A 24645-nucleotide genomic window follows, 5' to 3' on the forward strand; every position below is an offset into this window, starting at 1 on the left:
AAAGTGTGCCTGTCATTGATTTTGGTTTGAAAAACCCTATCTTTTTTCCGTAACTTAATTTCATTTCTACAAAAGAAAAGTACCACTTATGCTATTGTATATGTCATGCAGAGAAGAGTAGAAATATTAATTGCCAGTGCTTCAGTCCAATTTGTGCACTCTCAGAAATGTCAGTGATAGGCAGCATACACTTCTGAGGATGGTGAGTCAGCAGAACAGAGAGTGCTTAAATAGAAACCCAAGCACGTGATAAAAGGTACTCAGGGGTGATTGGCAACCCTGGTAGGATGGTGCAACAGTTAACTTGATAATATGAAGACACCTAGAAGACTATATTACATTGGAAATATTTCAGTTTCGGTTAAAATTCCTGCTTGGCCATAACCTCTTCTCTTTTCAAATCAAGTTGAATCAAGTTATTTGTGTACGTACAGTTAGAAACTCTTTGCGGGCACCTACTGCCTCATAGGTGTACTGCCAAAGTTTGCACTGCCTCTGAATCTCATGCCACGTGTGGACACTGATCATGACAGTAACTGCTACTGAGTTGCCACGTGCACAGCACCAGACACTGTAAGAGGTGCTACATAGATGTGCTCTTATCTAATCCTCTCAGCAACTTTATAAATCTGTTACTCAGAAAATTAAATAGTTTGTCCAAAACTATGTGGCTTTGTGTAAGTCCTAAGCTTTGGGTTTGAATTTTCTTTGTACCATGCTAGTTACTCTGCCCTCAGATAATCTTGGCAGTTTTTCATAAGAACCAGAATAAGCAAATGGAAATGTTTAAAGTTCTTCACGTATTACAATCTTAGGTTAAAGCACCAAATAAGGTCACACATGGAAAGAAACTTTAGTGTAGATTGAAAAATGAGGACTTTTTACTTTTATAGCTCTGTCCCACTTAGAATCACATTTCATCTAGTAGGGGAAAAAAAGCAATTTCATGAAGTGCTAATTTTAATCAACTTGCATCTGTATAAGGACCTTAAGCCCTCCTCTTGCATATTCCATTATATAATCCCCCTCTTTCTAGGCCTGACAGCGCTGAAAAGATTTATACCTGGACTTGTAGTTCCATATACCGGTGAAAACATACGATGTTTTTTCCAATTTCAAATACCTTCTCTTTTCCTGAATATTAGTTTATAGAAGGGCCTTACTATGTACTGCAGTACATATCAAATTCAACTAAAAATCAGAGTAAATCTCAGGTTCTTTCTACATGTGAGAGAAGTCTGCTTATTCTGTTGATTTTTTCCTAATAGGGTTACAAATTTCAGTAATTTCTGAATTGAGGGGAAGAGATCAAACATCTTAATTCTTAGCTTTTCTTTTCATAATTCAAATATGCTGTAGAGGCTACTGGAATGGTTTTCACCACTCAGCACAAATGTTACAGCTTGATGCAGTTGTTTTTGCTTAAGTATAATAGCCTTTACTGCCCTAAAACCACTTCACTAAGGTTCAGAGGGGAAGCTTTTTTCTCCCAGAAACAACTTGAAAAGGCACTCTTTGATTTCAGTGGTTAGGGGCCAGGTTAGTTCCCAGAAGACATAAATGAAAACAGCTTTTTCAGAGGCACAAGTCTCCCTTCTAAGGAGTCCTGGCATTGTTACTTAGGTAGACTCAGACTTACTACTTCTTATGTCGTTAGAGGTACTAGTTTGATGGTGGTACCTCTTTCTATGTGAGCCCTATCCCTAGAAGATGCATCAGTCAGGATTCCTTGTGATACTGACAGCATACCCATATAGGGTAACTGAGGAAGATTTAATGAAGGGGTTCATTTCCAGGGTGTAACTAGGATTAGGAAATCCGTGAAGGATGGTGAAGGCAGTCAATAGGAGGGGTATTTACTTGTGCCATGGCCTGTGGGGGCAAAGGGAAGGAAGTGACTATCAGAACCTGGAGCAATATAGCTGTAAGAAAAGTCCCTGAGGAGGAGCTGTGGCCTTAGTAGAGGAACCTCTGCCAGCTGTGGCCTGGCAGCAGGGAGCTGGGGAAGTAAGTGCCTGGTCCCTGTTCTGCTAGCATGTCCTGACCCCTTATTGGTGCTTCCCCTTGGCTGGTTCTAACCGGAAGCCAGATTAAAGCCTTGAGTGAAACCACTAGGTTAGTGAATTAAAAGTGGATGCCGTTCAAGGATGACTGTTCCTTCATTCATCCATTCATTTAACGAAATACGTATGCCTTTTGTTTTGTTTTTCCTGCTTAACTTTTGGCACACTGATGATGAGCACTGGAATTACAAAGACACAACCTTGCTTTCTTGAAGTTTACCATTTTATAAAGGGAGGCAGATAAACAGACAGTTAACCAACAGTGAAGTTACAGCGTAGTGCTTACAGCAGAAGTTTAAGGAAAGTGCAGCTGAATCACAGTTAAGGCAAAGAGATGTCAACTGTCAGTTCTCCGAAAAGGCCTGTTGACTAAGCAAAGTCTAGTTTGGAGAAAGTGAAAGTCGCTCAGTTGTGTTCGACTCTTTGTGACCCCATGGGCTATACAGTCCATAGAATTCTCCAGGCCAGAATACTGAAGTGGGTAGCCTTTCCCTTCTCCAGGGGATCTTGCCAGCCCAGGGATCAAACCCAGATCAAACGAGTTTGTTAAACAGAGCCAAACTACCAGTGTCCAGAGTTTTTGATGTAATAGTTTCGGGTTGGTAAGCACACAGTGAGTTGAGGCTATTGAGTGAGTCTTGATGAGCACTCTGTCTTGATATGTAAACTACTTGAGTTAACTCACAGTTTTATCTTATAGGAACAAATATTTCCTGGAGGAAAGAGCAAAGTTATTTTTGCTTCTGAATATTGTTTAACATAGGCAAAGGAAAATATTCTTGGTTCCAGGACTATTTAACAAAGGCACAGTAAATGATTTCAATTTCAGTCTCAGAGTCGAGAAAGAAAGTAACATTAAACATCAGTTATTAACCAGGTAATAACTGCATGCTTTAATTTTCACTCTAGCCCTGAAGAGTTAAGTGGTATTATTAGTCGACTCATTGCAAATGACCCTGATGCTAGGAAAGCTTGAGGGCAGGAGAAGGGGGTGACAGAGGTTGAGATAGTGGGATGGTATGATTGACTCAATGGACATGAGTTTGAGCAAACTCTGGGAGGTAGTGAAGGACAGGGAAGCCTGGCGTGCTGCAGTCCATGGGGTCACAGAGAGTCGGACACAACTTAGCAACTGAACAACAACAATGTTCCTGTTTTATAGATGAGGATAGTGAGACTCAATTACCCAAGGTCACAGAGCAACTGATAGTGCCAGGAATTTACTTTTCTGAGGGGATGGAGAGTTGGGGAAAGATACCAAAAGGAGAGAATATTCTAGATGACCTCCAAGATACATAAGATTGCAACAATTGGGAAAGAGAAGATGGATAGAAATGGGGAGAATGAATTCAGGCAAAGGAAACAGTATGAATGTCTTCACCCCAAGGTGTGATAGTGCTTGACATGTTTTAGGGAAGGCCTGCAGGTTTGTGGAAGATTGATAAGAGGCATGAGGAACCCATGTAATTAAAATTAGGGCTCATGAAGAGAAACACTTTTCTTCATCTCCTTCTGTTGCTTTTGTTAAATAGGGACTTTCACCAACATGCCCACCTTCCCAGGATTGGATTGGGGATGTAGCTTAAACTTGAACTTTCCCAGTCCTCAAAGCAAGGGGTCACTAAGCTGGTTAGTGAGATGGGGTGAAGTTCCCTGTGTTCTGTGAGCTGGTGTCTTAAATCTCACTCTCTCACTGAAAATGGTGGCCTGCCTTCTCTCCTGCCTTTGCAGCATTGCTGCTTATTATTCTATCCCCAGCTTGGAACAATGCTTGTATCACGTTAAATGTATACCTTCCATGATAAACGTTAATTCAATGAGTAAATATATGGAATGAAACATAACCATTTTGGGGAGTATTATTGGAAACAAGAATGGTTGTAAATAATTTTCTTCATTCCAAACATACCTGTTTTCTTATTCCTTGTAGACTCCAGAGGACTTGAAGAGATTTCTTGGTTTTTTATTTTTGTTTCTTTTTTTTTTTTAAAGCATGTGTTTGTGATACTCTCATTGTTAACCTGAACAGATGTCACTGTTGGCTTGTTCCAGAGTGGATTTCAGGCAACTAAAAATAAGCTAGGTGTCAGAAATGATTGCATTTGAAAATTATCCTGGTTTTTCCCCTGAGTCATGGAATAAAGATCTTCTGCCAAACATGGTCCTTCACCCAGGCTCCTCGAGGTATCTTTTTAATCCTCCTCCTTTTTCTTTCCTTTTCCTTCCCCTTTTATGTGACAGATACAGAGAGACGTTCACAAGCATTCTGCCTCTGTCTGTCTCTCTTACACACGCACACACACACACACACACACACACACACACACACACACACACACACACACACACACACTTGGGCAGGTCATTGATAGAGAGCATCTTCTAGAAGCTGAAGCTAGTTCTCTACTTTCAAAGTGATGAGACTGGTTGAGGCTAAACATGGTACTAGAAGAGGTTTGAGTTTGCAGGGTAGTGGTTTTGTGTTTGGGGCTACGCTTTACCTTGACCAATTGAACATCTTCGATCCTTTCTTAGATCCATTTGTTTTCCCCTGTCTGGTGGGATAACAGATCTGAATGTTCATTTTCAAAGTAATTAGTTTATGTTCCAGGCATAACTAAAAAATCGATCAGATAATTGCTGGTTGACAGCATGTATACCCAAAGGTGATTTAGTCTGGTTTATCTTTGTTTTCAAGGGCTAGTTATTTGAATATAAACCTTTGTAGAATGTTTAAGACACCAGCATGATTCTTCATTGAAGTTCCAAATAAACGATGTCCCTCCTATGTTTGTAAAAAGCAGTAAAAAATGAACCACAGGTGATTACCTGGTCAGTTTTACCACATTGGGATGAATTGTTTTAAAATTAGTTTTATCAGTCCTTAGGGAGATAGATTTAATTTTTCCTCTCCAAAATGTATCTTAATTATCTTTATAATCCTAATTCAAGTTTTTCTCACCAGAAGATAAATGTATAGTATGTATCTTTTTCTTTTTTTTTTTTAACAAGCCTACATTTTAAAAATCCATTTTAAATGATTTAAAATTTACAACTATGTAAGTAATTTGAACAACAATTTTGTTACTTTGTTTACCAAAGCAGATGGAAACAGTTAATTGTGAATACACTGGGAAATGAGCCACTTCCAATTCAGACAGGTAATCATATATATTTGGGAGAGATGTTTGCTAAACCATGATACAAGGATAGTACCCATCACCAAGCATCATTGTTACTTAGCTAAGACAATAAACTTATATTTTCTGACGTAAATTTATACAGAACCAGCATACCTTCATTTGGCCTTAAGCTATGTTAGTCACAACTACTATCCATTGTGGGTTTTATAAGTATTTTCAGGCTACTCTTATTTTTCCTATTTTATAGAGGAGAAACCAAGGTGCTTATCTGTCATTTTCTTCTCTATCTTGTTTCTGAAGAGTCAGACTCACAATTTGAATTTAATGGGACTGTCTACCTCCTATTGTGAAGAAAGGTTTTCTAAAGAAATAAATTAATTCTAAAGAATTCAATTCATAAATTAAAATTTGTGAAATTTGTGAAATCAATTAAACTGGAACCTTAAGTGTTGAATAGGGCTTAGTGAGTTAATGGCTTCTTGTGACATATTAACTTGAAAGAAAAGTACTCTAAATGTACAACATAATTAGAAATTAGTCTTTTACTCAGTTTTGAGAGTTTTAGAAAATCCTAAATGAAAAACCTTCCACTGAACAGTGAAATACTATTTGCTGTAGATATGAATATGCGTAGAAATATATTTGCTTACTGTATTGAGTTTTACATATTTTAAGGCTTTATTTATTTGAGGTATAGTTGATTTATTAGTTTTAGATGTACAATGTAGTGATTCAACATTTTTCAAGGTTATACTCCATTTCAAAGTATTATAAAATGTGGGGTATATTCCTTGTGCTGTGCAATTTATTCATGTAGCTTATTTATTTTATACGTAATAGTTTGTCCCACTTAATTCCCTACCACTAGTTTGTTCTCTCTTTGAGTCTATTTCTGTTTTGTTACATTCATTCATTTTATTTTTTAGATTCTACATATAAGTGATAATGTAGAATATTTGTCTTTCTCTATCTGATTTATTTCACTGAGCACAATACCCTCCAGATATTTTTGATGGAAAAGCATTTTAGAAAAAATATATCATTAAAAACATTTATTTTTAATTATGTTACTCTATTTTTGTTTTTTTGAAAATGTACATGTAAAATTACAAAAATTTAAAAATACACAAAAACAAAAAACAAGCCTTCTTTCTGCTACATTTCAAAATTCTCAGCTCCCCTTCTAGAGTCAATGACTATAATAAATGGTTTATCATTTAACAAAATTTTATGTATATACAAGTGTCTGTCCACATTTTTTTCTTTAAACACAAACTATTAACATGCTATACAAACTTACCCTCATCTTGATTCTTTTGTTTAACCATTTATCTGATAGATTGTTCCACATTGGCTTGAAAATTGTTTTTTTTTATCTCTTTTTAAACAGCTACAAAATATTCTCTTGTATGAATGAGCCATAATTTATCTAATGTGTCTTCAGTTTAACAATCACCTCAGATAAATGAAAAAGAAAACTTTCATATTTTTTTCTTTCTCTTTCTTGCTTTTTCATGTGTTGAGGCTTGTCTTGTCCTGACACTTGCATCACCCCTCCGCTCTACTATGCCTCAGCAAACAATTCATATGACATGTAGTTTACTTTTCCACATTCCCACAATCTCAAATTCTGTTTGCGAGCTTACTTTGACAATGAATAGAGGATTTGGGATCTTTGTGATAATCTGTTGAAAACTAAGTTGAGGTTCATCAGCCCAGGAGTCTTGAGCCACTGTGTCATTGCAGTCATTTTCATTCTGTCAGTCCTGCTCAAGAGGAATTCAGTATTTTCCCATGACAGTCTCTGTCTGGATAAATGATCTAATCCACACAGTTGTTAATAAAGTTGCTTATTTGTTGTACTGATGAGCTTTGTCAGAGTCAACATATAAATATCAGTAAATGAATGCTCAAGTTATGAAAAAGCACTGTAACCTATTCTTCAGTTAAGCAAAACACATTAAATATCTGCAGTGTTACTGGTAATAGGCTAGGTATGGAGGTGAAGGGCCTCCTAGGTGGTGCTGATGGTAAAGAACCTGCCTGCCAGTGCAGAAGACATAAAAGATGTGTGTTCAGTCCTTGGGTGGGGAAGATCCACTGGAGGACGGCAGAATTCATGCCTGGAGAATCCCATGGACAGAGGAGCCTCATGGGCTACAGTCCATACGGTCTCAAAGAGTCGGACAAGACTGAAGCGACTTAGCACACACACATGCATGGAGAAACAAAGATAAATGGAGTATGGTTTTTGCCCTCAAAGGGCTTACATTAGGTTTCAGAAATAAATATAAAAAGAGGCGATGCCTTTTCAAAGGTAGAGGCTTGATTTTGCATCATGCAATTTTCCATGTATTGAAAGCTTGCATACATCAAAAATAAAACAAGGTAACTGGGGGTCTAGTTGGATTATTTCAACCACCTAAATGACCATAACCCTCTAGCTCAGACCTATCCTATGGAAAATGATCTTGAATGTTACAAGTACACTATGAAGCATGCTATGTTATTTATCTTTCTGTCTCTCTTTTTGGGCTGTGCCGGGTTGTTTGTGGGATTCCTGACCAGGTATCAAACCCAGGCCCTGGCAGTTAAAACAACAATTTCTAATGACTAGACCCCCAGGGCTTTCCCTGAAACATGATATCTTAGGAGTCACAGAGCAGAAAGGGTCACAGGCCACAGGATTTATTAAATAAACTTAACACACACAATAATATCAAGGGTAAAGAGAGTAAGTAAATGTTCTTAGATTAGGTTACAAGCAGATGCAAAGACCATCGTATTTAAGACCTGGAGTTCACAAGGCTCACATATCCTCTTTTCTTCTCTGTCTCTCTTTGCCACTGTTGTCCTCCCTGCTCATGGTGTGGTTATGAGGACCAGAGTTGGTGATTGAGGTGGAACTTCACAGGTAGTAGTCCTGGGCCATGATATACACTTGTTGTATTGGAGACACTCAAGACCAAGGATGTTTGGACATCACAGTGAATTGTCAGCCTGCTAAATAGCCATGGGTCTTATTTGTGATTACAAATAGGTGTAGAGTACTTGAGTCATCAGGGGTAGAGTACAAACGGGGCCAGAATGACATACCTGATGTCACCAATGGATGACCGAATTTGAGGGTGACATAGTATTCATCCTAGAGTTGGCATGATTTGGTCTTTTCGTTCCTTTCCACCTCCAAACAACAATCTTGTTTATTCTGTCATGCTTTTTATTTTATTAATCAATTGTTGGCATGTCTTACAGGTTGCTAACTTGCCATGTAGCACATGAGTTCTACCTATGTCTCATGAGCAACTTGCTTGCTTATTATGTACATGTAACATATCCTATAAGTTTTACCTATTTTTTTATAACTTATATGAACTATATTTAACATTTCTTGTGAGTTCATACCCTCCCATTTGTGTTCTTGTCTTCTATAGTACAATTGAATATTCTCCAACAATATGGGAAATGCACATTTTGAGACTTTGTTCTTGAATTCCAATCTCATTTTGTATAGGGGTTTTGAGACTTAAGTTCAATAGTTCCAAATTGGATTCATCATCTTTCACTATAAATGCTTCCTTGAATATTCTACAGTGATTGTTGACATGAATTCCCACCTTAGTCTTAAAATTCTCTTTACGTCTTCCCTCTCTTTACCAGAATCAACAAAGAATTTTGCTTTTACCCTAAAATTATCTCTTTTATCTTCTATTTCTGATGTTCCAAGGCTTTGCAACTTGCTGACAGCTTTATTTTTCTGCAATACAAGCTGATTCCTGACTACCTGTCCAACCTTCTCCCATCTCAATCTCTCCCCCAGTATTACTGGCAATTTTTCCTAAATACCATGCATATTATACATATGAGTATTAGCATATAAAACAGCAAAAAAAATTGAAATAATTGTAAATTCACAGGAAGTTGGATAACTGATGTAGGTCTTATGTTTGTATCCTTCATCCATTTTGCCCCAGGTACATGTTTTTTCTATGTCTGAGGTATCACTCCTTCCCTTAACTGATTGACATATTAATGCTTTAACCATCCTTCTTTTAATACCGAGCTTCAAAGTCATAAAGCTTTCCAAACTTCACCCCGCTGTTGCTGAATTAATCACTTCTTCCTTAGTGCTGAGTTATTCCCACAAGGCATCATAACTATCTTCTCTGAGAATCCATAACATCTTTGAGAACAAGGACTGTGTTTTATTCATCTTGGAAATCACAGGACATAGCTCAAAGCTTGGCACATATTAAGTCCCTAAGGCTTCAGCAATACATGAACCGTGAACTTCCAGATGTTCAAGCTGGATTTAGAAAAGACAGAGGAACCAGAGATCAAATTGCCAACATCTGCTGGATCATTGAAAAAACAAGAGAGTTCCAGAAAAACATCTATTTCTGCTTTATTGACTATGCCAAAGCCTTTGACTGTGTGGATCACAATAAACTGTGGAAAATTCTGAAAGAGATGAGAATACCAGACCACCTGACCTGCCTCTTGAGAAACCTGTATGCAGGTCAGGAAGCAAGAGTTAGAACTGGACATGGAACAACAGACTGGTTCCAAATAGGAAAAGGAGTACGTCAAGGCTGTATATTGTCACCCTGCTTACTTAACTTCTATGCAGAATACATCATGAGAAATGCCGGGCTGGAGGAAGCACAAGCTGGAATTAAGATTGCCGGGAGAGATATCAATAACCTCAGATATGCAGATGACACCACCCTTATGGCAGAAAGTGAAGAAGCACTACAGAGCCTCTTGATGAAAGTGAAAGAGGAGAGTGAAAAAGTTGGCTTAAAGCTCAACATTCAGAAAACTAAGATCATGGCATCTGGTCCCATCATTTCATGGCAAATAGATGGGGGAACAGTGGGAACAGTGGCTGACTTTATTTTTTTGAGCTCCAAAATCACTGCTGATGATGACTGCAGCCATGAAATTAAAAGACGCTTACTCTTTGGAAGGAAAGTTATGACCAACCTAGATAGCATATTTAAAAGCAGAGACATTACTTTGTCAAAAAGGTCCGTCTAGTCAAGGCTATGGTTTTTCCAGTAGTCATGTATGGATGTGAGAGTTGGATGGTGAAGAGAGCTGAGCGCTGAAGAATTGATGCTTTTGAACTGTGGTGTTGGAGAAGACTCTTGAGAGTCCCTTGGACTGCAAGGAGATCCAACCAGTCTATCCTAAAGGAGATCAGTCCTGGGTGTTCATTGGAAGGACTGATATTGAAGCTGAGACTCTACTACTTTGGCCACCTGATGTGAAGAGCTGACTCATTGGAAAAGACCCTGATGCTGGGAAAGATTGAGGGCAGGAGGAGAAGGGGATGACAGAGGATGAGATGGTTGGATGGCATCACCAACTCAATGGACATGAGTTTGGGTGGACTCTGGGAGTTGGTGATGGACAGGGAGGCCTGGTGTGCTGAAGTCCATGGGGTCACAAAGAGTCAGACATGACTGAGTGACTGAACTGAACTTAACTGAATGAAAATATTGTGAATTTGATAGAAATTATATTCTATTTCAAGAAAACAGGATGTAAAAGTGCAATTGTACAAAACAGATGCATTTAATAGGTGGTGTTTTAGTAAGTGTTGGTCACTTGGTTGTGTCCGACTCTCTGCGACCCTTTGGACTATAGCTTACCAGGTTCCTCTGTCCATGGAATTCTCCAGGCAAGAATATTGGAGTGGGTAGCCATTCCCTTCTCCAGGAGATCTCCCTGACCCAAGGATTGAACCTGGGTTTTCCACATGGCAAGCAGATTCTTTACTGGTCTGAGCTGCTAAGTGATGTTATTGCAGATTCCTTTCATTATGATATTCCCTGGAGAGTTTAAAATATAATTCAGTTTCCCAAAAAATACTGTTATGTTCATGAGTGCATCTACTGAGCAGTATGAGATAAATATTGAAGAAGTATGCAAATAAAAAATCCCAATCTAAATTTTGGAACCAGTTTTATTCTCTGTCCTTCCTACCTGTTACAAAGATGTAATAATAACATCACTTCTGGGATCAGAAATTTTTACTTCATGCTCTGGTGACTCCCGTCGCATTCTCTGGGAGAGAAGTTGCATGTGATCTGAATGTGTGTTGACTTCTCCAGGCTCTGCATGTGAATAAACGTGTTGGTAACCTCGGTCCCTCCTCAGAGTCTCCTAAGCTTTGTCTCACTAGTGACCTTGATCAAGACTTCTAATCTTTTCCCTCTCTAGCTACCCCAGCAGTTTAGCGGAGGGAAGCTGCTGACCACAGTGGCTGCATCTGGCAACCCATTTGCTGTGCTGGGGTGGCTGCTGTTCATCCTTATCCTGTAGCTTCCATTGCTGCACAAAGGTTGTGACAGAAACAGTAATGCACACCCATCACACTCACCAAAAGTGTTTGTATGAACAGCTTTAAAAAAGGCATTATGTTGACATTGCAGTTAAGATTGTGATGGCAGGAAAATGAGGAAGAAAGTGAAGACAAGACTGTGATATAGATAGAGGAAATAGGTAAATGTGGTACTTTTCATATGCGTGCTCACTTCCTCAGCTATCACTGATGAAAATCCTGCCAAGCAACACACCACCTGCCCTGGCTGGCTTCACCACGTCTTAGCATCTGGTCATATCTCTGAACTCTGTTGGAGTCATAGTCTCTCCCTTGTTAACAATATAAACTCAAATTTATATCTGGCATCTCATAAGTTTCTTCATCAAAAAAACATTTTCGTCCCTTTCTGAGGAAGGTTATACCTAGTCTGTGAGTCTGGTTTAGGCTATCTTGTCCTCTCTAGTTTTTGTGTCTTTTCCAACTGTACTTTTCCCCAGGGCTCCTGCAAACACACTTCTCACCTCCGAAAGTGAAAATATGAAAAGCCCTCATGTCAAGCATGGAAGGAAGATGCTGCTGCAGGTTGGATAAGTTGGAAGTTTAAGGAGAGGAGGTTGTTTTTCCCATAATCACGATCCCTGTTAATGAATGATACATGTTCTAAACATTTACCACAGTTTCTTTTGTCTTTGTTCTCTCACAAAGTATGGATTTTTTTTTCAAGACAAGTGAAGTTTTTTAATTCACCAGAGAATTAAAAACAGAGAAGAATTGCACTTCATGTCCCCCTGTTGACTTCAGGAGCAACTGGTGTTGTTCGGAAATGATCACACAGGCATGTCTACTTCTGGGCACTGAAATTACTTTTCTCTCTTTTCATTCCCTGACATCTTAGAAGGGAAAACAAGGACTTTTCATCTGTTTGGGGACAAAGAACTGAAGGAGTGAGTGACACAGCACTTTTATTCTTGGCAAGACTTGACATCGAAAGAGCAGTGGGAGATAGCTTTCAAGTGGGCCTTAGGAGAAAATTCAAAGGACTGTGTTTCTGCAGGGTCAAGTATCTCTATCCTGAGAAAATCACTCAAAACAACAGGGCTGGAGGCAGTGGGCACTGTCACTCGCACACACTGTTAGCTGTCACATTCTGTTCTGTTATGCAGAAGACCTTACAAGAATAGTGATTCATCAAATAAAATAGTTCATTAAGATAAAATTAGATGGTCAGGAAAGTAAGTCAGCATTTTAGAACTGTTACAGTAATACTTTGTAATATGTTTTAGAATTCATGTCCTAAATAGTATTATCTTGATTGTATGCGGAGGGCATATCAGTTAAGAATCTCAGGAAGTGATGTGATTTTTGCATACAAGCCTTTTTTCCATCTGTACCAAGCTAGTATCCTAGATTGATTGTGAAGGTGCAACACTAGAAAAATAAATAATGTGAGGTGCTAAATTTTTGTTCTTTGAATGAGGTTATTTAGGTCAAATTTCATCCTAAGTTTAGTTATTGTATCTCACCTGGGCATCATTCTCTCATTGATTCAAATATTTTTTAGTCATCTGTTTCCTTCCCAACTTATGACTAACACCACATCTTAAGTCTACCTGCAAACATAGTCTTGTCTCTGGAATCAATGAAATTAAAATGAAAAAAGGCAAGGAGAACAACAGAATTTGGACATTTTATTTCTGTATTTCTTAATAGATTCCTTAAAGTAAAATCCGTATTTCACAGTTAGACAAAATGATTTTTTAATCTCATTGAAATATCCAGTACACAATTTACATTTACTGATTGCTAGCGTTATGGTAGTAGGTTTCTCAGAAACCCAAAGCTGATAATGTCTCTGAGGAAGAAAGTACTCTGAGATACTCAAGATCCATAGAGATACAGTGAAATGTCATATAATTTTCTTCTAGAAGTTACATTAAAAAAGCTAAAAAAACATTAATTTTAATAATGTATTGAATTCAATGTATCTAACATATTATTATTTCACTATATAATCAAAATGTAAAAATGGAGATACTATATTTTATATTTTTTATTATACCAAGTTTTCAATATTCAGTATGTATTTTATACCATCTAAATTTGAACTAGCCACATTTCAAGTGTTCAGTAACACTTGAAACCACATGTGGTTAGTGGCTACTATATTAGACAACACACTCAGAGATAATAAAGGTAATAAAATTAGTACATGTTCTAAATATATGCATAACTACAATTTTAAAACATTTTATACTTCCCACAACCTTGGGTTTTCTTAAAATAAATTTTTACAAATTAGATTTTGAAATCTCATAGGTACTAAGGCAGGCATGTTATAGATGATGGGTATATAAAATGAATTTAATTTTAAAATACATTTTAAAAATATGGGTACGATGTGTTTTTTGTATGTGGATTTATGCACATATACCAAATGAATTTCTTTTATTAATTTTGATCTATAGATCCTTTTTTACAAAGTCTTCATTATATTTCAATGGCCTAAAGTTTGATTCAATTTTTATTATTAAAAATATATTGAAAGAATGAATTCAAGAACCAAGCATTTTTAGAGCCAGCATTACAAACTTTTCACTGTTAGTTGGATGCCTAATTTGACAGGTGTGGTTTTTAATTTGCAGTTAGAAATGCAATCATTTTCTTTCTTTTTGATTATTTGACTGCTGTTGAGGTAAATGCAGCATACTCTACTTCATTGGCCTCACTTTCTTTTTCCATCTGAAATTCTGTTTAAGTCAGATTCACTTTTGAAGACTCACACTGGCTCATCTCTAAAACTTCTGCTAAAATAGACCCGTACCATTTTTGGATTTAACATAAACAGTCTTGTTTTCTTTAAATATTTTAGATATGTTTTCTTTAACAGTGAAAAAAAAGTCACTGTTTCTAAGTGTCTTTGAGGTCAGAGAGTGAACTTGAACTTACAGGTTGTGAGACCAGAATGTGGGCGTCAGTCACTAAATTTGGACGTGAATAGAACCAACAACCAGAAGTTTGTGCCTTATTCCGCTGGTTTTCCTTACTCACCTTTGTAATGCACTAATTCTTGTGAAGCAATAACATCTTTTCATGAAAAATAGTTCTGGGGTTAAGTGGCACTGAAGTGTAATTACTAGGGAGAGGAATGAGGGGAAGTAGTTCTTTGACAGAAAATACTGTATCTGGATAAATTGAAAGAAAGATGTTGAATATTAACACAGAGATGTGACAAACTGCCATACGAAAATAAGAAAAAGTGGTATCTGAAATCAGTTCACTTAGAGTTTGTGTGGCTAACGTCTTTCAAGACAGGGGCCATCAAACTTTTCCTGTAAAAGTCCAGATAGTAAGTATCTTTGTGGACCATATGGTGTCTGTCAGAATGAATCAGCTCTGCTATTGTAGTTCAGACGGCAGCCATAGACAATTACAAATGAACACAGCTGTGTTCCAATAAAACTTTATTTACAAGCAGGTGCTTGGCTGGATTTGACCCATGTAACTCCCGTGTAAGAATATGTTGGGTAGCTGCACTGCAACTTTCACCTTCTTGGATACTTCTTGAAAATATCCACATAATGGATATGGTTTCTTCTGAATCACAGTTCCCACAATGAGACACATTTCTTATCCCAAAGTAACTATTTTAAAACTATTTTATAGTTTATGAATTTGGCTGCTCTATGAGAGATCTGAAATTATAGTGGTTTTAAGCAAGACAGGATTATTTCTGTCATGAGTAACTTTCCCTAGAAGTGTATAGCTGATATAGTTGATTCAGGGTGTCACCTTATCTTCATCCCCATCCATGGCTTACCATCACCCAGTCTGCCTTTGGAAGGAAAGGTAAAGGTACAACCCGGAAGTTGGTCACATCACTTCTGCTCAGATCTCACTGGTCAGCACTTAGCCAAACAGCCCCATCTAAAACTGCAAGAAAGGCTGAGAAACAGAGCATTTATTCTGAGCAGTCATGTGCCCAAATAAATTTCCAGAACTCTTAAGACTACAGAAAAGATGAATAACAATGGGGAGGGCATGTAGCTGCAACTAGCTTTTCTGCTTTACTCTTGTATTTATAGAACAGTTTAGGGCCTGAAAGGAGATGCTTACATTTTAAAGTTATATTTTACTGTAATTCATGTGACAGATTATATGCTGTTGTGTTATTTGAGGATAGAGACTATCCTAAAGTCTTCAGGCGTTTTTTGAAACACAAATAACAGGTATGTACTATACTTGGTTAAAATATCGTTTTACAGCTTATGCAATGGCAACTATCTTGCATATGCTACTTCTTTTCCTGAGTCTATGATAGACATTACTATTCCCACTGAACTCAGACTTGGCCTTGGGCTCCTCTGTATTCTGTTCCAATCAGGTAGAGATGGCATTCCATCAGCAGTTTATTTGTTCTTCTTGCTTAAAGTTACAACATTCTTCTTTTTGTATCTCTGACACCAATCTTATCTACAGACAGTGGTGTGACAATGAATAAATGAAATGTTGTTTTTTGTCTTTTTGAGTCAAATCTTCATCCCTTAAATTTTGTTTAATTTTCATCTTGCTTTTATTTCCAGACTGTGCTTTATATTTCATTTTATATAACTAATTTTAGTCACACAACCAGAATTGGAATAATTTTATTCAACTTCTTAATTTTTTAAATAGAAAAAACTGAAACTCAAAAAGATGAAAGGACTTACCCATGGGAACACAGCTAGATAGTGCCAGCATTGAAACTAGGTTTCTGAATCCCTACTCTACCACTCTAGTACTCTCCTTTCACCAAGATGAAATCAGTAAGTGACAAGAGTATTTAAAAATCAGGAATAATTATAGCACTAATTAGATAAGACTGATCAATATCAGAACTTTAATTTTTCAAGTTTCTATTTCTTGCATCTGTAGGTAAGAACCAACATATTTCATCTTTTATTTATGTAAAAGAATTGATACCCTGAGCAATCCTTGCTCTAATGTTTGGCTGCTTCTAGAACTTTGCAAATTTTGCAAAATGGATTTGACGTTGTGAAAAGTAGGATTTGAAGATTGCTTTTTAGGACATCCTCATTTTAGTCTATAAAGAATGATGCTGCTATTCTTTTAATACCTGGGCATTTCCTGCTTCAGTAAGGTGCCTTTATGTGAGATTCAAAGTACTGACTTTTGTAGAATATTTTCCAGAGTAATTTTTTTTTTTTTTATTAATCTATATAGTTTTATTAAGACAAAAAACCGACAGTGTTGATATGAAGTTTACATTTAAACAAAAGTTTTCACAAAAACTAACACACGCCTAAAAATTACAATGGAGCTCTAGATGCAGGTCAAGACGATGTCAACAACTGATGGATATCATGACTCAAGACAGCGTTTTGGATTTTAATTAATTCTTAGGATTAAAAAATTTGTTTTAAACACTGCCCCAGTATGAAAATTAAATCTTCTCCTGAGACCAGGGCTTTTGAAATCATTCAACTCTTGAACTTGTGCTGTCAGTGACTGAACCCTGCCACCAATGGTTTCAAAGTTCAAAAAACAGAGGCTCCAAGAGTTTTCCACCGTATGAGCACCGGCCCTTGTCTTTCCCTATTCACCTACCTCCTATACCACTCTCTGCCCTTCCCTAAATACTTCACCAGTGGCTTGGATGGAGAAGCTGATATTTGTAACTTCACAATAGGAAAAGAAAGGGTCTTCCTGTCAGTTTCATGAAGTAGCACCTCTAAGACAGAATGATCTGCCTGTGTATACACTCCAATAAGACTTTTCCTCCTCAACCAGTTTTCATCCCCCAAATGGCAGCTTTGGTAGCTTCTTAGTCCTTTGTTGGGAACAGCATTAAGCTCAGGCAGGGAATACCTTGGCTTCTAAGTTTCAGGCATTCACAGCTTTTAAACAGTCTCTCACAGTCCTCATTTAGGTTGCCAATGACATTTTTTGAAAGGATACAATATTCTGGACACAGAACCCAATCATCATTAGTTCTTTCCTTTGTTTCACCGTTTCCCCAAATTTTAACAAAAATGATCCTAACCCATCTCCCTTCTTTCCCACCCCATCCCACCCACCCCAAATAATACACCAGTAATAGCCAAAAACTACACACATGCTATGCTGTAAAAATGCAGAGTTAACACTATCGGGAAGAAGGCTATGTGGGTTGTGGAGATGCTCTTTGAAGATCTACAGTATCTCTTGCTCTCCCACATCCCATTCTGCATTTCGTCCTTCATAGAAGGCCCTTTGCTTTTTTTTTTTGAAGCAAAGTTCAGAATGGGTTGCCTTGAAACACTGACCCTCCTTCCCCTCCACCGGGATGGGTGTGCAAACTATACAGCATGGAACGGCTTTAAAGCACTTAGGCTGCTGTAGGGCACAGAAACTATACTGGCTCTTCAAAGGACATCTTCTCAAGCCACCTTTATGGTGTCAAGACAAGTAGAACTCCTTCTTTCCCCACGTGAAACCCACAGTCACATGTGACAGGGGCTAGTATTCAAGAAAGTTAATTCTTATCATCTTTTTTGTCATCATCCTCTGAGGGGTAAGAATGCCACGTCAGCCTTTCCTCATAGAAGGATATGACAACCTGTGGGCACTTGACATTGGCTTCCTTGGCAGGGACCAGGTCAGCCTCATCAGAGTTCTTCCATTTCATTAGAAACATGAGTTCTCCACTGGAGTCCGTAGCTCCAATAATCCGCTCTGGTTCCAAACCCCGGGCAAAGCCTCGTGGCTTTTCTGACTCTTCTTTCTTCTTCTTTGGTTTGCTCTCCTCCCCCTTATCTTCCGAATCAGAATCAGCTTTGCGCTTGCCTCCCTCTGATTTATCTGTCTCGTGTGCTGTTTTCTGTGACTGCAGAAACTCAGCAATGAGGTCAGGACAATCCAGGTTCTCTTCTGGTTCCCATGTGTTATCCTCATCTGAGAACCCCTTCCACTTTAGGAGATACTCCACTTTGCCCTTTACCACTCGACGGTCTAGAACTTTTTCCACCACATATTCTTCTTCCTCTTCTTCTAGCACCTCCTCCACTTGTAATTTATAATAGTGATTTTAAATTTGTTTTAGTGTAGTTTGAACCATGGATCTTTCAGGTTATGTTGCTTCTCATTTTATTCAGATCATTTCAGGCATTCAAAATTGCTTGTACTCTCTCAGGCAAGGCTGTCCACTTCACTTTTCCTTATGTGCTAACAGTTTTTCTCAGCAGGTGTGCTGCTGCACCTGAAAACCCTCATAAACAGGCAGGTGAAGTTATAGTATCTTATTGTTTCAAGGACAGAAAAAAAAAATCAGCAAAAATAAGTTCAAGACAGAGAAATCAATTATAGAGCAAGAAAATCTAACTATAATGTGCATCTAAGAAAGTATACTTTAAAAAAACATGTTTTAAAAGATGGACTAAATCTTCCCATTAAAACTTTGAGTCCTCTAAGTTCCAAAAATGATGACACTTTCACATGACAGAGAAAATTAGTCTAGTACAACAGACCAAAGGAAATTTTGATAGATCAAAATATACTAAAAATAATTTTGAAGAAGTACTTGAAAGCAATGAAACTTCATGAGTATAACCGAGAGACAAAACATAATTCATTCTAATGGAGCTAATCCTTGAGCTTACCGCATATTCCACACTTTGGGGGGGGGGGTCGCTCAGTCGTGTCCGACTCTTTGCGACCCCGTGGACTGTAGCCTACCAGGCTCCTCTGTCCATGGGATTCTCCAGGCAAGAATACTGGAGTGGTTTGCCATTTCCTTCTCCAGGGGATCTTCCCGACCCAGGGATTGAACCCAGGTCTCCCGCATTGGAGGCAGATGCTTTAACCTCTGAGCCACCAGGGAAGTCCACACTTTGAGAGCACTGTATATTCAGACAGAGAGGACAGGATTCTCCTGCATACTGAAACCACGCTCAGGTAAATCTGGAATGCCCGCTCATCATTTGGACACCTTCCCTTGATGCACGGTATCTACTTTTACTTTTTTGCTTCCAAGTTGGCCTAACAAAGAAACCTTTCTCAACAGATAAGCAGTGACTTACAAACAGTCCATGTGGCTCTTTTCAGACAAGCAATGACTTACAAGCAGTCCATGTGGCTCTTTTAGTGGTTCATTTAGTTAGCAAATATTTAATGAGCAATTTACTATGAGTTAGGTGCCATGAACTTATGTTGGAAAAGTCAAAGTTGTAGCCCTCAGAAATTCACCATCTAATACGCAAGATAGATAAATGAACAAATAATTTCTGGACTACACAGCCAGTTACTGTGAAAGCAGGGAGTTTTACCCAAGTGTCGACAGAGGAGACGGTTGGAGGCCGGCTATGAGGCTTTGGGGTTCATGAAGTGGAGAGAGTGTGCCAAAGAATTCAAGTTGAAAGTAAGATAAAGTAATGGGGGTACAATATGGCCTTTGGTTGTTTGGTGTGGCAGGAGTGTAAGGTGAAGGGGAGGGTGCGGCAAGGAATTGCATTTAATAATTTATCAGATATTGAACAACTCTTTCACTTGGGCCCTGTGCAGGGACTCTTTCACAGATATTTTTAACATCTTTATTAAGATATAATTCACATACCAGAAAATTTACTCATTTAAAATATTCAATTTAGTGGTTCTTAATATATCCAAGTTATCTAACTGTTGACATACATTTTTTCATAGTATATGTTAATAATATTTTTGTATGTAATGTTAGATTATTGATTTGAGATCTTTTTAAAAATATATGTGTTTACAGCTATAAATTTCCCTCTGAGTACTGCTTTCTCTCCTTCCCATCCATCTTGGTATATTGTATTTTTGTTTTTATTCATACTAAGATGTTACCAGCAAAGAAACTGCGAAAGAATGAGTAATGTAATAGGAAGAAAGGCAGAGCATTTAGGTAGCAACAGGGATAGGGGGTGATGCTGGAAATGTGAGAGAATTCCTATACAGTTCTATCTAGCTTCTCAGAGAAATGCAAGTTGAAGTCAACAGTTAGAAGAGTGGGTTGAGAATATTGGAGGTCAGAAAACAGATGAGAAAGTATTAAATGGGCTTCTTGGAGAATGGGGAAAATTTGCTTATAGGAAACATTAGATTTACCAGGCATTTTTTGGAACCCATTTTGAATTCAAGAGGAGCCCAGTCAGCAGCACTAATGCTCATTTTCTGAAGGGCAGGCTCCCAGTAGGTAGAGAGCTCAAGTAGAGTCAGTTGTTTTCCCAGGTGAGTGAATAAAGGATCATAAAGTATCAATAATAATGTGTTAAATGTCACATATACAGACACAGCACACACAGACATGCACCCCACCACCCCACACTTATTCACATACATACTACACTGCCATGTGCATGCCTACACACTCATATGTATCACACTTATATATACACCCTCACCACACTTAGCACTAGCCCACTTGATTTTTACAATAACTCCCCAACAGCATTTTACTACTATTTTTGAAGAATGTGAAGATTAAAGGGCGCTTATAGTTTCCTCTGTGTGAATCATTCTCCTCAAATCTTTCAAATGTTTTAAACTTGATTATGAAATAAAGTAGAGCCAGTGTTAGGATTCTGTTATGTCCATTTGAACCACTTCTTCGGTGAACTTTGCCTTTGGAAGTTTCCTCTGACACCTACTACTCTCCTGACTGTCCTAGGACCTTCTTGTGCAGTGAACTATCTCCAGACGCTCCTCTCCACTCATCCACCATCTCTACTCATTCATCAGTGTCTTTAGAATTCAGGCTCTGTTCCTCACTGTCTGTGTGATCAACTTTGTAACATGGGAGCAATAATAATTTATTGTGAGGATTCAAAAATAGAATGCACGGACATAATATGTATTCAAAAAATGCCAGATTGATCTTTCTCTCTCAGTCTCAATATTTCTTTACCTATTGTATCTGTCCTCATCATATTTCCTCAAGGATCTTCATTTAGCTAAGCATTTTTTACTAGTATAATTTAATTCTCTAATTCTTGATGATAGAATTGTAAGTTTAACAGGGTTCTTCTGGAAATAATGTCAGAATCTATGTGTGTGTTAGTCACTCAGTTGTGTCTGAATCTTTGCAACCCCATGGACTGTAGCCCGCCAGGCTCCCCGGCCCATGGAATTCTCCAGGCAAGAATACTGGAGTGGGTTGCCATTCCCTTCTCCAGGGGATCTTCCCGACCCAGGGGTTGAACCCAGGTCTCCTGCATTGTAGACAGATTCTTTACCATCTGAGCTACCAGGGAAGTCAGAATCTATGTTGACTCAAATGCAACTTCAGGTGGGCAAAAGCATTATATTTGGGGCATGTGGATTTTTTCACTTGATTCAGATCATGCAGAAGAACTGACTTTGATAATCATGAGTAAACTATAACATTGAACCCATTATTTTTTTTCTTGCCCTGGTTGTTCAAGTACTTCATAAGTAAAATGAAATATTAGGTCTTTCTGAAATATCTTTGAAATATCACAGGTTTGTTCTGTTTCCAAGGATTTTTGACAATGTAGCAGAACAACATTGCAGTATCATAAAAAGGTGTTGTGTGACTGGCATAAACTCAAAGGACATTTCTTAAAAAAAGCATCCCCTAGGGAATGAGATTGAGACCATTGCTCTCACTTCACTTTTGGCTCCTGTGACACTGGCTGTCACATCTGCTGTTCAAGTCCCAAGTTGTGAGTCATTTTTGGTCTCTAAGGACAAAGGATTTTAGGTAAGTGCACCTCATTGACTAGTCTATTTTTCCTGCAGTGATTATAATTCACTGTTTTATTTTGAAAACAATACTAATGACTAAGGTTAGTCCTGAGTGGTGGCAGAAAGTAATAAAATGAATGTATTCTTGCTTTTTAGAAGTTGTAAGATTGAGTACATTAGCTTTTTGTGATCCGTGACATACAATTATCAAGAAGCAAAGCTGAGGATTTGTTTTCACCTTTCACATTTCCCTTTTATACCTTAGTTCTTAGAAATAGTGACAAATTATATGGTAGTCAGTGACTTTGTGTATATTGGCAAGTGCAAGTAATACTACACTTAAACTGATTAGCAGCAATGGCTCATAATCTGTGCAGAATACAACCACCCCCATCGCTGGCATTATACTCATGTGGTATTATGCATGCAAAGCTATGTTCCTATGGTTCTGATGTTATGGGAAGTAGCAGACTGTTTTCTTAATTCTCATGAGTTGAATTTCCCCCTAAAGACTCATTATGAAAAGGCATGTTGAAACATGTGGTGTCATTCCAAGACTGTTCTCTCTCGGTGACAAGCAACAAAAGGAGAAAAACGTTTTTGACAATTTCTGAAATGTGATCATTAGAAATCACTCTCTGAAATTAATGAGATGCTAGAGAAAGCCAAGAGCTTAATAGATAATATCGTGTGTGCAACTTAATGAGGGTTTTAAATGGAGATGTGATTGTTTGCCAAGTGAAAGCAACAGTTTTCATGATCAACTACTTTCTTACTAATTCTGCTTAATGAAAGTTGCGCAGATCTACAATGATAAACACTGAAATGATTAAAAAACATTCTGACCCTGAGGAAATTATTTGTAATTAACAACCGAAATTTTAGTTTTACTCACCTAAATAGTCTTCTATTTATTTTTTTTGAGACAAAATATTTAAAAAATCAGCTAGAAGGTAAATCCGCCCACCCAAACGACTGAGTCTCTCATTTTAGTTCCTTGTTTTTCCCCATCTGTTGACTCTTGGCGTTTCCCTTTGCTGCTTCTGGTCCCCCCACCTGGCCCCGTCGGGATTCTTCTGTTGAGCGTCTGTCTCCATGGAGACCGACTGCTCACAGGGAGGAGCCCAACACAGCATCCAGCCCTCCACCTCACCGGACCCCCTCGGTGGATCAGCCTCGGTCTGATCGCGGTGCAAAGGAGCGATGTTACCTCATCTTTAGAGGAGCATTAATGTGTTTGGGACCTAAATTCCTCCCTCTGTGTGGGTTCTGAGATGAAGCTCGACAAAGCCCTGAGAGGAGAGCTAGGGCGCCATCTGTTTCCCCCTCATCAGTGTCAGGAGAGCCATGATGATTGTCGGAAGGACGCAAAGGGGAAAAGAAGATGAGGGAGAAAAGAAAATTAAGGATTCTCTGACGAATTTACAGCAACCCAAGTGTGCAGGGGAAAGGTTAGCTAGAAACTCGAAAAAAAAAAAGCTAACTGTGTGTATATACCTCCGTAAAATACACCGTTGTTACAAATACAAAAGTACTAAAATTCATTTTAAAATGTGTCCCTTAATGACTAGAGGAACTGGGCCATTAAAGAATGTCAGAAAAATTGCTTATTTTACAAAGAAGGCACACAAGTTTATAGGAAAGCATAAAATCTCTGAAATTCTGTTGTTGGGCAGTGTCTTACACTTTGGACATTCGAGCCCATTTCTACCAACAGTAATATTTCTTACATAAATATATCTGGAAAGTTTTAAAAGTAGATTTTTAGACCTGAATAAAAAGCTGTAATTGCCTATGTGATAGATATGTGTTAAAGTTTAAATTAAAAAATTAAATAAATATGGTAGACATTGAGTGAATGCCACTTATAATTTCAGGGTATCAGAATCACTGTGATATTGGAGGCACCAGAACTGAAAGACAAATTCTTTTGTATTCTAAACAGACTTGTGTAGAAAGACATTATTACCTTCCTGGTGTTCAGTGATGTCTCTGGACACCTGGATGAATCCATGATTTGATTTTCAGTCACTCCATCACAGTGGAATTCACTTCCAATTTGCAATTATATCTCTCTGAATCACTGCTTTTAAATTGGGTATTTTCCTACAGTATAGATCTTTACCTTCTATATATACAGAAAGAAACATCTATGAAAACAATAGTGAATAACATTTTTGATTTCTTTATGGTTTACGAAGTCTCTAGGAAATATCTGGCTTCAGCTAGATCTTAAAAGAAGGCTGAGAAATGGGAGTAGTTATAATAACTAAGGTTCAGAGAAGTCAAGTGATTTGCCCAAGGTCACACAGCTAGTAAGTGGACGATCTCAAACCCAGTTCTTTTCACTCCAATGCCTGTGCAAGCCTACATGCTAATTAACAGCTTATCAAGTCAGACACGACTGAAG

At 38.0% G+C, this 24645-nt stretch overlaps 1 long non-coding RNA gene and 1 pseudogene across 2 annotated transcripts in view; one reads left to right on the forward strand and one right to left on the reverse strand.

Moving 5' to 3' along the window:
* The window catches only part of LOC145530438 (uncharacterized), a 170792-nt gene that overhangs the window by 132093 nt on the left and 14054 nt on the right, over positions 1 to 24645 (forward strand). The window lies entirely within an intron of this gene.
* On the reverse strand, positions 16730 to 21457 carry LOC145530117 (chromobox protein homolog 1 pseudogene; annotated as a pseudogene). Its single transcript, XR_014071466.1, has 2 exons — positions 21436 to 21457; positions 16730 to 18578 (listed from the first exon to the last, which is right to left on the reverse strand). The product of XR_014071466.1 is annotated as a chromobox protein homolog 1 pseudogene (transcript).

Source organism: Giraffa tippelskirchi, chromosome 12 (genome assembly GCF_054371585.1).
Source record: "Giraffa tippelskirchi isolate mGirTip1 chromosome 12, T2T-mGirTip1v1.2.pri, whole genome shotgun sequence".
Classification (NCBI taxonomy): domain Eukaryota; kingdom Metazoa; phylum Chordata; class Mammalia; order Artiodactyla; family Giraffidae; genus Giraffa; species Giraffa tippelskirchi.